The sequence below is a fragment of the Lepidochelys kempii genome, chromosome 1, assembly GCF_965140265.1.
Source record: "Lepidochelys kempii isolate rLepKem1 chromosome 1, rLepKem1.hap2, whole genome shotgun sequence".
Taxonomy (NCBI): Eukaryota; Metazoa; Chordata; order Testudines; family Cheloniidae; genus Lepidochelys; species Lepidochelys kempii.
This window is the reverse complement of record NC_133256.1, coordinates 47,457,565-47,473,044: the sequence shown is the minus strand read 5'-3', so window position 1 is coordinate 47,473,044 and position 15,480 is coordinate 47,457,565.

Below are 15,480 nucleotides of genomic sequence, written 5' to 3'. Positions count from 1 at the left end.
AAAGTGACAACTCTTTACACAATGTGCATGATAATCAAGTTGGGCCATTTCCTGCACAAATCCAGGTTCTCTCACCCCCTCACCCCCCTCCCAAAAACCACACACACAAACTCACTCTCCTGCTGGTAATAACTCATCCAAACTGACCACTCTCCAAGTTTAAATCCAAGTTAAACCAGAACATCTGGGGGGGGGAATAGGAAAAAACAAGGGGAAATAGGCTACCTTGCATAATGACTTAGCCACTCCCAGTCTCTATTTAAGCCTAAATTAATAGTATCCAATTTGCAAATGAATTCCAATTCAGCAGTTTCTCGCTGGAGTCTGGATTTGAAGTTTTTTTGTTTTAAGATAGCGACCTTCATGTCTGTGATTGCGTGACCAGAGAGATTGAAGTGTTCTCTGACTGGTTTATGAATGTTATAATTCTTGACATCTGATTTGTGTCCATTTATTCTTTTACGTAGAGACTGTCCAGTTTGACCAATGTACATGGCAGAGGGGCATTGCTGGCACATGATGGCATAGATCACATTGGTGGATGTGCAGGTGAACGAGCCTCTGATAGTGTGGCTGATGTTATTAGGCCCTGTGATGGTGTCCCCTGAATAGATATGTGGGCACAATTGGCAACGGGCTTTGTTGCAAGGATAAGTTCCTGGGTTAGTGGTTCTGTTGTGTGGTATGTGGTTGTTGGTGAGTATTTGCTTCAGGTTGCGGGGCTGTCTGTAGGCAAGGACTGGCCTGTCTCCCAAGATTTGTGAGAGTGTTGGGTCATCCTTTAGGATAGGTTGTAGATCCTTAATAATGCGTTGGAGGGGTTTTAGTTGGGGGCTGAAGGTGACGGCTAGTGGCGTTCTGTTATTTTCTTTGTTAGGCCTGTCCTGTAGTAGGTAACTTCTGGGAACTCTTCTGGCTCTATCAATCTGTTTCTTTACTTCCGCAGGTGGGTATTGTAGTTGTAAGAAAGCTTGACAGAGATCTTGTAGGTGTTTGTCTCTGTCTGAGGGGTTGGAGCAAATGCGGTTGTATCGCAGAGCTTGGCTGTAGACGATGGATCGTGTGGTGTGGTCAGGGTGAAAGCTGGAGGCATGCAGGTAGGAATAGCGGTCAGCAGGTTTCCAGTATAGGGTGGTGTTTATGTGACCATTGTTTATTAGCACTGTAGTGTCCAGGAAGTGGATCTCTTGTGTGGACTGGACCAGGCTGAGGTTGGTGGTGGGATGGAAATTGTTGAAATCATGGTGGAATTCCTCAAGGGCTTCTTTTCCATGGGTCCAGATGATGAAGATGTCATCAATATAGCGCAAGTAGAGTAGGGGCTTCAGGGGACGAGAGCTGAGGAAGCGTTGTTCTAAATCAGCCATAAAAATGTTGGCATACTGTGGGGCCATGCAGGTACCCATAGCAGTGCCGCTGATCTGAAGGTATACATTGTCCTCAAATGTGAAATAGTTATGGGTAAGGACAAAGTCACAAAGTTCAGCCACCAGGTTAGCCGTGACATTATCGGGGATAGTGTTCCTGATGGCTTGTAGTCCATCTTTGTGTGGAATGTTGGTGTAGAGGGCTTGTACATCCATAGCCAGGATGGTGTTATCAGGAAGATCACCGATGGATTGAAGTTTCCTCAGGAAGTCAGTGGTGTCTCGAAGGTAGCTGGGAGTGCTGGTAGCGTAGGGCCTGAGGAGGGAGTCTACATAGCCAGACAATCCTGCTGTCAGGGTGCCAATGCCTGAGATGATGGGGCGCCCAGGATTTCCAGGTTTATGGATCTTGGGTAGTAGATAGAATCTCCCAGGTCGGGGTTCCAGGGGTGTGTCTGTGCGGATTTGATCTTGTGCTTTTTCAGGAAGTTTCTTGAGCAAATGCTGTAGTTGCTTTTGGTAACTCTCAGTGGGATCATAGGGTAATGGCTTGTAGAAAGTGGTGTTGGAGAGCTGCCGAACAGCCTCTTGTTCATATTCCAACCTATTCATGATGACAACAGCACCTCCTTTGTCAGCCTTTTTGATTATGATGTCAGAGTTGTTTCTGAGGCTGTGGATGGCATTGCGTTCCGCATGGCTGAGGTTATGGGGCAAGTGATGCTGCTTTTCCACAATTTCAGCCCGTGCACGTTGGCGGAAGCACTCTATGTAGAAGTCCAGTCTGCTGTTTCGACCTTCAGGAGGAGTCCACCTAGAATCCCTCTTTCTGTAGTGTTGGTAGGGAGACCTCTGTGGATTAGTATGTTGTTCAGAGGTATTTTGGAAATATTCCTTGAGTCGGAGACGTCGAAAATAGGATTCTAGGTCACCACAGAACTGTATCATGTTCGTGGGGGTGGAGGGGCAGAAGGAGAGGCCCCGAGATAGAACAGCTGCTTCTGCTGGGCTGAGAGTATAGTTGGATAGGTTAACAATATTGCTAGGTGGGTTGAGGGAACCATTGCTGTGGCCCCTTGTAGCATGTAGTAGTTTAGAAAGTTTAGTGTCCTTTTTCTTTTGTAGAGAAGCAAAGTGTGCGTTGTAAATGGCTTGTCTAGTTTTAGTGAGGCAGCCCTTTCAACTGTCCTGGATATACCTCTTCAGCACCCACCTCCTCACTGAGTTATTGCTTGGGAGTCGTCTCTGGTAGCGCACCCACTGGAACATACACTTGAAGAAGGAGAGGTTACTTACTTTGCAGTAACTTGAGTTCTTTGAGATATTTTGTCCCTATGGGTGCTGCTCCACCTCCCACCCTCCTCCTCCTGTGCTGTGGAGTTCGGCTTCACAGTTGAGAAAGAAATGTGTGGCAGCCAGCTCACACCTCCCTATATGCTCTTGTTCAGAGCACAAGGCACTTCTCTGTGCAGGTGCAGGCCCACAGATGTTCTTTGCAGTTTCCGATCAAGAGCCTTGGGCGCGCACACATCCTGTGGTGAAGCATCCATAGAGACAAAATATCTTGAAGAACTCAAGTGACTGTAAAGTATATAACCTCCCCTCCTTGTCTGTCTGAAGAGCATCTAGCACACTGAGTGCTATATAAATAACAATAAGAGGTAATGAATAATAATAAAAGAGGAAGTGAAACTGAAAGGAATTGCAGGGGGAATTTCCTCTTGCACCCTTAAAAGTAAGGAAAAGCACCAATTTTGTCAATAAGGAACACTCCTTGAGGAACAAACTCAAGTGTGGGGCCTAATCCTCTTAATACTGTGAATAGTCTTTTTTTTTTTCCTTCTCAATGCAGTAAACTTTGTCCAATAGTATATATATCCAGAATCGGGTCCTCTTTGAATATTTAAGTAACAAACTTATAAAATAAATTGCCAGTTCTTTGTATTTTATGAATTAGTGGAACTAGAATTTGCTTTCTTAGAAGTTAATATACAGAATTTCTCATTTTTCTAATCTAAATAATAGCCATCAAAGTAGGAATGCTCTTTCATGCTGATACAATGGCATACAACAGAACTTTGCTAATCCACATTTTGCTAATACTTTTCATAATCTACCCAAAAATATCCATATTATCCTGACCTCTCAGCAAAAATTTAATAAGTGCTATTGCATGGTATTACAAGAAGTTATTGGAATGTATTGGAGACAATTTTTTATTTCAGAAGGTGGAGAAAGCTACTAGGGGAGAGATTGTTCTAGATTTGATTTTGACAAATAGAGAGGAACTGAGAATTTGACAGTGGAAGGCAGCTTGGGTGAAAGTGATCATGAAATGATAAGAGTTCATGATTCTAAGGAATAGTAGGAGGGAAAACGGCACAATAAAGATCATGGATTTCAAGAAGGCAGGCTCTAGCAAACTCAGGGAGTTGATAGCGTACCATGGGTAGGAGGTCTAAGGGGAAAAACAGTTTAAGACAGTTGGCAGTTTTTCAAAAAGACATTATTAAGTGCACAAAAGCAAATTATTCCATTGTGTAGGAAAGATAGGAAGTACAGCAGGAGACCGCCCTGGTTTCACCAGGAGATGTTCAATGATCTGAAACTCAAAAAAGAGTCCTACAGAAATTACAGAGGATTAATATAAACAAATAACACAAGTATGTAGGGACAAAGTTAGAAAGGCCAAGGCACAAAACAAGATTAGCTAGAGACATAAAGGTAACAAGAACACATTCTATAAATACAAAAGGGCACGTCTTCACTGGCAATGTTAGCGTGGCTTGTGTAGTCATGGCACAACGCTGGGAGAGAGCTCTCTCAGCTCTCTAAAAAAACCCACCTTCATGACCCACCTTCATGAGGTGGTGCACTGTCTACACTGGCACGTTACAGTGCTGAAACTTGCAGCGCTCGGGTGTGTTTTTTCACACCCCTGAGTGAGAAAGTTGCAGCGCTATAAAGTGCCAGTGTAAACAAGCCCTTAGAAGTAAGATGAAGACCAACGACAGGGTAGGCCCATTACTCAAGGAGGGGGGAAAACAACAGAAAATGCAGAAATGGCAGGAATGCTAAATCACTTTTTTTTTCAGTTTTTACCAAAAAGTTTAGTAGCAATTGGACATCTAATTTAATGAATGCCAGTGAAAATAAGATAGAATCGGAGGCTAAAATGGGGAAAGAACAAGTTAAAAATTACTTAAATTAGATGTCTTCAAGTAACCAAGGCCTGATGAACTACATACTAGAATACTCAAGGAGCTGACAGAGAAGATATCTGAGCCATTAGCAATTATATGTGAAAAGTCATGGAAGATGGGAGAGATTCCAGAGGACTGGAAAGGGGCAGTTACAGTGCCTATCTATAAAAAGGGGAATAAGGACAACCCAGGGAATTACAGACCAGTCATCTTAACTTTCAGTACCCAGAAAGATAACAGAGCAAATAATTAAGCAATCAGTTTGCAGACACCTAGAAGATAATAAGGTGATGAGTAACAGTCAACATGGATTTGTCAAGAACAAATCCTGTCAAACCAACCTAATAGCTTTCTTTGGCAGGGTAACAAGCCTTGTGGATAGGGGGGAAGAGGTAGACATGGTATATCTTGACTTTAGTAAGGCTTTTGATACTGTCTCACATGACCTTCTCACATACAAAATAGGGAAATACAACCTAGACGGAACTACTATAAGGTGGGTTCATAACTGGTTGGAAAGCTGTTCCCAGAGAGTACAGTAGAACCTCAGAGTTACAAACACCTTTGGAATGGAGGTTGTTCATAACTCTGTAATGTTTGTAACTCTGAACAAACATTATGGTGGTTCTTTCAAACGTTTACAAACTGAATACCCTACGCTGTCTATCTCCCCATAGCCCCTGTCTCCTGACCTGGCCTGACCAAGTGCTGTGAAGAAGGCGGGCTTTCTTTGGCAGGCTCTTTCTTCCCTAACTGGCCAGGAGTTGCTGCTTTTGTCTATTGCCACAGTACCCTCTGGTGCTCAAAAGGTGGAACTGCAGCAACATTTTGGCAGAAGCTTTTTCTGTGCAAAAAATTAAAAATCTGCAGGGCTCATTAATTATGCGCATGCGCAGTAGCGCACAATTCCCCCAGGACTAAGTAGTCTGGAAAGGTTGACAGCCACTTAATTATTCATTGACTAATTTCCAAAAAACTAGTAACTTGCAACGTATCTTCCATGTACTAGTACAAATTAATAAGGTTTTAGTGTACGGTTATGTCTACTAATGAAGGAAAATGGACTGTATTTATTTATAATTTTATCTCTTGCCTGCTTTTCTTTTGCATTAATGAATTTATTTTCTGACATGTTTGAGAGAAATTTTCAGTAGCCTATATATTAGTATGTCACATTATATCTATGCCAGTAAATGGAGAGATGGTTATTAGCACTCCAATTTTCCTTTTTTTCAGGGCTAGAAAAAGTGTTTAGTGCATTATTCTCTCAAATCAGATAAGAGATATAAAGGGCTCATATTATGAAGATATCTTCCATTCAGTGATTTGAGTCCTCTTCATGCTTATTCTAATCAAATTGTGAACATTGTTTTAAACTCTTCGATTTTAAAAGGGGAGAGACCAAAGATATAATCTTCTCCCTTTGAAATAAGTTGGTGTTCTATTGTTGTTGGTTTTTTTTTTTTTTTTTTTTTTTTACTGAAGTATACCCTTGAACTTTATGTAGGAGGTGGGTAACTCAAAGCCATGTTCTGTATATCTTTGTTTTTTCTGTGGCACCTGGCACATAGATAGCTAATCATTCTGTCTCTCTCATACCCTCTTACCCCCTCTTGCCTTAATTTTCTTAATACCTATTTTATTCTGTTCATAGGTTTTAAGGAAAGAAGGGACCCTTTAGACCATCCAGTTAAAAAATTCTGATTTGGTTGCGGGGAGGGCAAAATTTCCATTAGGAAAATCTAAATGAAATTGTCACAAGATCACTCACTGTTGGGTGCCTCTTTGTGGCCATGTCTGGGGATTACCTCCATTTAGGTCTGATACCCCTGCTCTTCTGACGGATTGCTTACACCACATCTCTCCTTGCTCTCCAGGGCTCGCAGTGCTTCCTTTTGTGGCTCAGTCCTCCAGCTAGGTCACTGTGTAGTCTCCCCTTCCTAGGTATCAAAGTCCCACTGGGTCAGATGTCTGCATGCCGTTCCAGACAGCCTTCCGCTCCAAGGCTGGGTCCTATGCCACTTCCCCTTGTGGTTGGCTGGGGAATCCGGGTCCGCCCCCTACTCTGAGTTCCAGTCCAGGGACCCTATGTCTAGCAACTATGCTCTGCTTGCTCCCAGACTCTGTAGCTATTTGCCTATCTTTTGCCCCCTCCTTCCCTTGGGTTACTAGCCCAAATTCCCTCCTTTCAGGAAGTACCTATAGGCTACTTCCCTCTTGGACTTCTTGTCAGACTTTGTAGCCCTAAACACCCCTCTCTTCTCCCAGGGAGTGACTCCAGATTACTTCCCCTGCAGCCCTCTTCTGTTGTCAGCTTCCTGGCTTTCTACAAACTCAGCCTGTCCCTGCCCAGCTAAACTTCATTATCAGTTAGCCTTTCTGTTGCTAGCTCTCCCCCAGGTGCAACCTACCTGGTTAATTGGCCTGATAACCTGCTCTGCCTTGTATGGGAGAGCACACTCTCCACCCCATCACTGAAATATTTTATTTTGGGTTGTTTCATCCCAAATGGGAATACTATATGTTTTGAACTGACCAGGAACATTTCATTTCAAATGCGTTTTTTAAAAAAATTAAACTGTATTTACATATGGTGCATTTCCCTATGGGTGTTGTAGTTATTATTAATTTGTATTACCAAATCGTCTCTGAGCCTTACTTATGGACTAGGATCCCATAGTGCTAGGTGCTATCCAAACACAAAATAAAAAGAGGGTCCTTGCCCCAGAGTTACAGCCCCTGTTCCCGTCTATGGGCTAGGTTCCCTGGAAGACTATATTGCATAATGCAATACATTCCCCATAATACTTTTCCTCTGTATGATGCAACATGGCTGTCACATGAGTCTGGGTGCATTATAGAAGATCTATTTTGGCCAGGAAGCCTGGCCCGTAGGAAAGAATGGGGGTCCGAACTAGAACTCCCATAAGGGAATAGGGAAATGCAGTTTAATGTTGAAATGCAGTTGAACAAACTGAGACAACATTTCTATTTAGGGAATATTTTGATTAAAAATGTCAAAACAAGTTGTTTAAACATTTCTGAATCACAATACCTTTGAATTTGTCCATTCTGCAGAAAATTTCAACCTTCAACATTTTGTCCTATTTCAGGAAGAAAACAGATTTTGAAATATCAGAATTTGTCATGGAATGGAAATTAGTTTTGCTCAGCTCTTGTTAAATATTTGTGTCTTATTTCTATTTTTAATTTGTCAGGTTTTAACTACCAGACATTGATTCTTGTTATGCCTTTCTCCGCTGGATTAAAGAGCCCTGTAGTACTTTGTATTTTCTCGCCATGGAGATACTTACTCATCAAGTCATCTCTTGATATTCTTTTTTTGATAATCTAAACAGATTGATCTTTTTCAAGTTTATCACTGTCAAACATTTTATCCAACCTTTGCATAGTTTTTTGGTTCCTCTCTGCACCTTTTCCAATTTTTCAACATCCTTTTAAAAATGTGGATGCCAGAACTGGATTTAGTATTCTGGAATCGGATTCTCCAGTGTTGTATACAGAGGTAAAATCACCTCCCTACATCTATTTGTTTTTTACACATTCAAGAATTGCACTGGATTGCACACATTGAGTTGTTTGTACATTGTGACCCCTAAATTCTTTTCAGAGTCAATTTTTGAGAATACAATCCCTCGTTCTGTAGGTGTGGTCTGTTCCTACATTTATGATTTTGCATTTGACTGTATTAAAATGCATTTTGTTTGAATGAGCCCAGCTTACCAAGTGATCCAGATCTCTCTGTATAAATGCCCTGACTTCATCGTTATTTACCATTCTGCCAATCTTTGTATCTTCTGCAAATTTTATCAGCAGTTGATTTTCTGTTTACTTCCCAATCACTGATGAAAACACTGAATAGCACTGGGCCTAGAACCAACCCCTGAAGCCAGGGCTTTGGAGCGGAGCCCAGAGCTGGAGCGCGGAGCAGCTCCGGAGCAGTGGAGGTGCAGGTTTTTGCCTGGAGCTGGAGAGGAGCTGGAGCACAGCTCCAAAGCCCTGCCTGAAGCACCCCACTTGACATACCGCTATTTAATGATGATTCCTTATTGACAACTACATTTTGAGATCTGTCAATCAGTTCCTAATACATTTAACACATAGTTGATCAATATTGTGTAGTGCTAATTTTGTAATCAGATTGACAGGTATTACTAAATAAAAATATGCAGTTAGCTTTATCAACCAAACTTCATCAATCTCATAGAAAACAAAGTCAGGTTTGTTTGACATTACCTATTTTTCAAAATCCCTGTTGATTGACATTAATTGTATTCCCATTCTTTTAATTCTTTATTAATAGAATCCAGCATCAGCTTTTCCATTATTTTGTCTGAAACTGATGTCAGGCTAACTGGTCTGTAATTACCTGGGTCATGCTGCTTGTGCTCTTTGAGTATTAGCACATTAACACTCTTGTTGTGTCTTGGAATTTTTTATTATTATTCAAAATTAACATCAGTGAATTAGAGATCTCCTGAGCCAACTCTTTTATGACTCAGAACTTGAGTGATCTCCTGAACCAACTCTTTTATGACTCAGAACTTGAGTGCAAGTTACCTGAGGCTGCTGATTTCAAAATGTTTATCCTTAGTAGATGCTCTATAATGTCCTCCTTATTTACTAATGGACTGAAAAGTTCTTCATAGTCTTCTTGTGGTATGAATACATCTTTCTTCTTCTTTCCAAATAGAGAACAGAAATATTTATTGAATACTTCTGCGTCGTCTTATTTATTATTAGCAATTTGACCATCTCCATTTAGTAATGGCCGTATATCATTGTTAGGATTTTTGTTCCTGATAGATTTTAAAAAGTATTGTCCTTAGCGCACCAATCATGGATTTTTTCCTTGATGCCTTTAGCTTCCCATATCAATTTTATACACCACATGACTTCCATTTTTAGATTGATTGTTAGGTATAGTGTGCCTTTGTTTTTAAGTGAGTTAACTGTGTGAAAAGTTTGAATGTGTATTAGGGTGTTTTATAGCTAATGAGGCACAAAAGTTAGAGAAGTAAATTTTGAATCAGGCTAATTTTACTTACATGTAACTCAAATTTTGACCAATTTTCTTCACACTTTACAGAAAAATTCTATCCAACCTTTAGATTAAACTTTTTTAGGCAATTTTTAGGACAAAACAATTTTACTATTCAGAGATATAAAGGGACTAAATATAAGACTGCTTAAGAACCTAGTTGTAGCCTTAATTGTGAAGAGCTATATTCTCTCTATAATAGACGACTGAACTGCTATCAGACAGGGATGACTTTTTTCCCTGCCACCTGGGCTGGAATCAGATTGCTGGCCCAGAGTGGGAAAGCTCTGTGGTGTTGTCTGCACTAGCCTTTTTTTCTGGAGAATTTCTCATTACTGCTAACACTACTACAATTTCACTAGGTTGGAGTGCTAGTGTAAACAAGGCTCCAAGCTGTTGACATTTTAACTACTGTGTCTTTTAAACTTTCTCAAAACAGGTCTACACAAGATGGAAGTTAAAACACCTATGGCCCCCTGGAGCTTTGTCCAGATTAGCACTGTCACCACAACTGAGCAGACCTGATAATAGAGTTGATGTGGAATTTTTTCAGAAAATAGATTAGCATAGACAAGACACTATAGCTTGAAAATCTTCACTTTCTGATGCTGCAAAGGTAGAGTGAACAGGACCTGGGTCTAGAAGTCATTCAATGGCTGGTTCTGCCCCTGACTCTGTGCATCTCTTCTGGGCCTCAGTTGCCCCCTTCTTTAAAATGATAAAATATTTACTTTTTAGAGGATGACAGATGAAAACACTATGTAAGTGATTATTATTATTAATTTTTTTCAACGTAATTATTATATGGAGAAGTGAAAATACTATTAAGCATTAGAGTATCGTCTCCACAAGAAAAGAGAAACTTTTCACTGTAAATCAAAACCAATGGAAAGTAAAACATCTGGAATTGGGTAAATCAAAAGGTCCTAAAAATCCTAACCTTCTGTACTTTAGATTACTGTAGACTTTAGTAAACGCTTACTCTGGTGATTTAGGTTCATATTACAGATTATATAGCAGATTTCTGCATGGTATATGCTCAGAATATTCAGATATATGAAGTATATGAAGAAATTCCAGATTTTATTTTTTTTTAATCTCATGATTACTATAGTTGGAAGAGGATTTTCCTTTGGCCACATAGGAAAAGTAAAAAAAGATTTTGTTCCATTTTAATATTCTCATTCATCTTCCACTTTCAAGGAAAAAAAAGGGTTTCTGATTTTCAGCATCTTAAAGTTTAAATGATGAGACTATCTTTCACCAAAAGTATGAGGGGAAAAACTCTTTCTGTTTATTTTTCTTGATTTTCATAAAGGAATTACTTATAAAACATGTTCAATGAGAGATTGAATAGGCAAAGCATAAAGAGTTAGGGGCTGGGAGACAAAATCTAGAGGAAAAATATTCAAATATTGGGAAAAGTAGAAGGAAAGAGACTTTTTACTGTAAACTATTTTAAATGTAATACTAGAAGTTCCATTTTATATAATATATAGACCTAAAAGTTACTTGATTTTGTTTTTTAGCAATCCATACTAAGCATACCAGTTTCTAACACTATGTTCAGGTTACTCCACTAGAATGTATCTATAATGTTGTCTTTGGGCACTGCAAATTAAGGGCAAGATCGTGAGGAAATGATCTCCCATGAACAAGGGCAACTCTCCCTCCTGGTTCCCCTGCTACTATGGGAGGTAGTAAATTGGATGCAGGATGGTCCCATGGTTAGGGCACTAGTCTAGGGCTTGAGAGTCCTGAGTTAATTCCCTGTTCCACCACAGATTTCTTGTGTGACCTTGGCAAATATTTTAGCCTTTCTCTGCCTCAATCCCCTCTCTGTAAAATGGGGATAATACTACTTCCCTACCTCAAAGGATGTTGTGAGGATACATATATGAAAAATTGTGAGGAGCTCAGATATTTTGGTAATACAAGGTCTACACCCTGGGGGGTCTACATCTGGGGGTGTGGAGACAAGGCTCTCCCCATTCCTCATGCCATTCCACCCCCTCCCACCCACTTGTTCTGGATGAGGGGGAAGTAGCAGCTCTGTAGAGCCTGCTTTCACACCCATGCTATGATTTGTGATGTGCCCCCTTTTGCCCATATGCTGCCGTGTTAGCTAGGCCATAATCGGGACCGTAGTAAGTACAACAGTCGCAAACTCCTCAGGTTTCATCTTCAGAAATCAGGACTATGCTCTCTAATAAAATAATACTTTTCATTTATAGATCTTACAGTACTGTACAGAAGCAAGCATTATCAAGTTAATTTATAGATGAAGTAATTCAAGTTGTATCAAGTCAACAGCAGCGTTGGATAAAGTGGCCAGATCCCCCAATTCCTGGCTCTGTTCTCTAATCAGACAATAGCTGCCCCCCTCTACCCTTAGCTTTATTATAAGGACAGCTTTCCTAGTTCACTTTTTGTCCTGTACAGGTGCTACAGTAAATTTTTCCTCTCAGTAGAAAGGGAAAATATCTTCCTACAGTCTTAGTCCCTTTATTCCTCTTCCTTGGCATATTGGTCTTGGAAAAATTATCTTCCCATTTGAATTTTTGCCATTTAACTAACAAAAGTAGCATTTTCTAATTTTCATAGAAAACCTAAATACATGTATTAGTAGAACTCTAGAGATCCACAGATACCCACTTTATATCGCAGACCACTTTTGCAGATCATGGATCGGACGCGGATAGAAATTTTGTATCCACTCAGGGCTCTAGGTGTTAGTATCTATCTGTTCTGTTAGAGGAAAGTGATTAATGGAAAGGTGTACATAAGACTTCTCCTGACTAACTCCAGAAACTACCCATCCATGCAAAAAGTGTTACATTTAGAAAGAGAAATTGGGACTCCTACATAAAGGGTAACTTCAGTCTCACAGTTTTTCTTTCTATAACTTCTGCTCTCCCCTTTCTACTTTGATTTCTTTTTAATGATGCTTAAGCATTGGTGAAAGGTATTAAATTGACAGATGTTACCTGAGGTCCTCTATCTAGTCACATAATTGGAATAACAGAGGTATGTATGCTTCTTCATGCGATGCATTTTCCTTTGTTTCAAACATGTCTTGGAGGGACCTCCTCAAAAAGTAAAACGGTAGCTGATCACATGCCCACTGAGTTTTTGGTGACTCCACTTAGAGCGCCAACAAGGATGCCGAGGAGCAGTATTGAGTTAATCAAATGATTTACATATAGGCCTCAGATGTTAAGAACTTGAAATCACTATCAGGTCTGCTACAAGAATTTACAGGGCATCAGAAGTAGGGTCCTATTGGTGCACATTGCGCCCTCACTCTTGTGAGAAACCTACTGTCTCATGGTTCAACCTCCTCTCCCCGAGCAGCAGCTGAAGGCACCAGACAGACCTTCTGCTACATTTACTTGGACTGATTATTTCGTTCTTCAGATGCATTCATGAAATGCCATCAACCCAAGCACAACTACCTTGGCTGATCTCTCTTTCCCACCAAACAGTGGCCATGACTATTAAAATCTTGTGTCAGATTCATACTTGTCACCTAGACATGCAAAAATTCTGTATTCTATTACTTATACCTTAAATAGTTCTGATTCTAAATTCACTGACAACGTCTGTTGACCATCAAATTACCGGATGAGGACATAAAAGATTGTATGGCAACATAAAACAGTTCTACATCCAAACCACTTCATTTTATCAGAATAAAAAAGTAGTACCTGTAGTTGTACATTTCTCCAGACGATAAGAAGAGTATGTGATAGTTCTTTGAGTGTTTGTTCATATCCATTCCATATTGGGTTTGTGTGCTTGCCACATGCACCGGTGCCAGACATTTTTCCCTCAGCAGTATATATAGGGGACTGGCTCTGGTGCCCTCTGGAGTGGCGCCCGCTTGATGCTGTTTAAGGCTGGCTCCCCTCATCCTCAGTTCCTTCTTGCCTCCAGTGATGGTGCTGGAATGTCTGCTGGCATTGATTCCTTCTCTGTTCTTGCAAACTTTGAAATCCTGTAAAATAGTTATACATAGTAGTTTTCTTAGTTACCCTTAGTAGTAGCTCTCAAACTCTCCATTAGTCCCGAATGGGACCCAGCCGGGGGTCAGGGCATGCCCTGGTCCCCAGGCTTTAAACCCTGTGATAGCTGCAAATGGCCTATGCCTGTCAGCGATCACCATACCAGCTGCCTAAGGTGCTTAGGCAAAGGGCACATAGGGCATTTGTCACTTATCTGCAAGTCCTTCAAACCTAGGTCGAAGAAGGAGGACTCTTAATGGAGTTGGCACTCACTCCAGCACTGGAGCAGCAATTCGACTCCACACTGAGCACCATGGCCTCCGTGCGCAGTGCTCCCCTAGCACCATCCACAAGCCGGCACCGGTCTCCCTCCACGACTCTGGTCAAGAAACCGAAAAAGACTGTGAGGGGAAGATCTCCTGCCTCCTGTAAGGGAAAGGAGAGGGCAGGGGGTTAGCCAAGACTCGTGTCGGGCAGGTCAACATCCCCCTCGGGAAGTCGGGCCTCAGCTCAAGCTGAGCAGTGCAGCCCATCCCAAGCCTTGCTTGCGACTCCAGATAGCAGTTTAGGACCCAGCCAGCTTCAGGTGCCATTGACCCGCAAAGCCCTTCAAGCAGCTCAGGAGATCCTGACACTCCTGGTGCTGCCCTCACTGGCTCCCATGGTACCCCAATCTCGGGGAAAACCCATATCAGGACCTATGCGTGTGTCCCCGCCTCAGCGGTACCATTCCCCATCAAGAGGGACATCCCATCAGCGTTGCCCTGCCTGCAGCCTTCTCTCCCTCCTGAGGCGTGGGAGGCTCAGCGGAGCCCTCTTTGGTCCCCATACCGGGGGCACCGATCAAGGGAATCGAGGCGTACCTCACTGGTAGATTGGCACAGACCCTCTGTGGCACATGCCACCCGGCAAGAACCTCAGGATTGGCCCTGACCATCTTCAAGGGTCCGGGACTGATGGGGCACCAGAGACTGCCGATTGCTGGGCAGTCATCGCCATCTCCAAGAGGAAGGTTGCCCTACTCAGGACGATCCTCCTGGCAGCAGGCTCGTAGTAGCTCCCGGTCCCGTTTGACATCCTGGTACCAGTCGAGTAGCGTGAGGCATGGTTCACCAGCTATCTGACGCAGATCCACCAAACACCGTCGATCCCCGAGAGCCTGACCAAGACAGTCCCGCTCAGACAGATTGGCTTTGGGATGCAGCAACTGGCACCAGTTGGACAAGAGCCACCGCTTAGCCTGATCCTGCTCGCCTGGGACCAACAGCTTTGCAGGTAGCTCCGGCTTAGAGCGAGGTTTCCTGACTGTGGGACAAGCACCAGTATCGATGGTGCAGACTACATTATCGGCACCAAAACCTGTCCCATGGCCCCAAGTGCAGTGGCCGGTGCGATGGTACCCGTGGAACCCTTAAGGGTTCACCCAGCCTTCCCAGGCTGCCTGATTGGTGTCGGGAGCCTCGGAGAGGCCAGCGACCTCAGTATCCCATCCCCCTTCAGTATGTGGCAAGCCATGGCCAAGTTCGAAGGGTTGCTCCCTGAGGCTTCCAAGAAAGGAGTTCCGAGTGATCCTTGATGAGGGCATGACTGTGGCCAGGGCGGCCCTCCAGGCAGAGTCAAACACTGCGGATGCTGCCTGCACCATGGCTTCCATTATCCCCATGCGACAAGCCTCTTGGCTGCTCCTCTCTGGGTTCTCCATGAAGCTCAGTAGTCAATGCAGGATGTGCCCTTCGACAGCCGGGCCCTATTTGCGGAGCAAACAGACAGCAAATTGCATGGCCTCAAGGACTAAAAACCCTGGGTGTCTGCGTCCCAGCCCCAGCGCGTAAGCGGTTCAAACT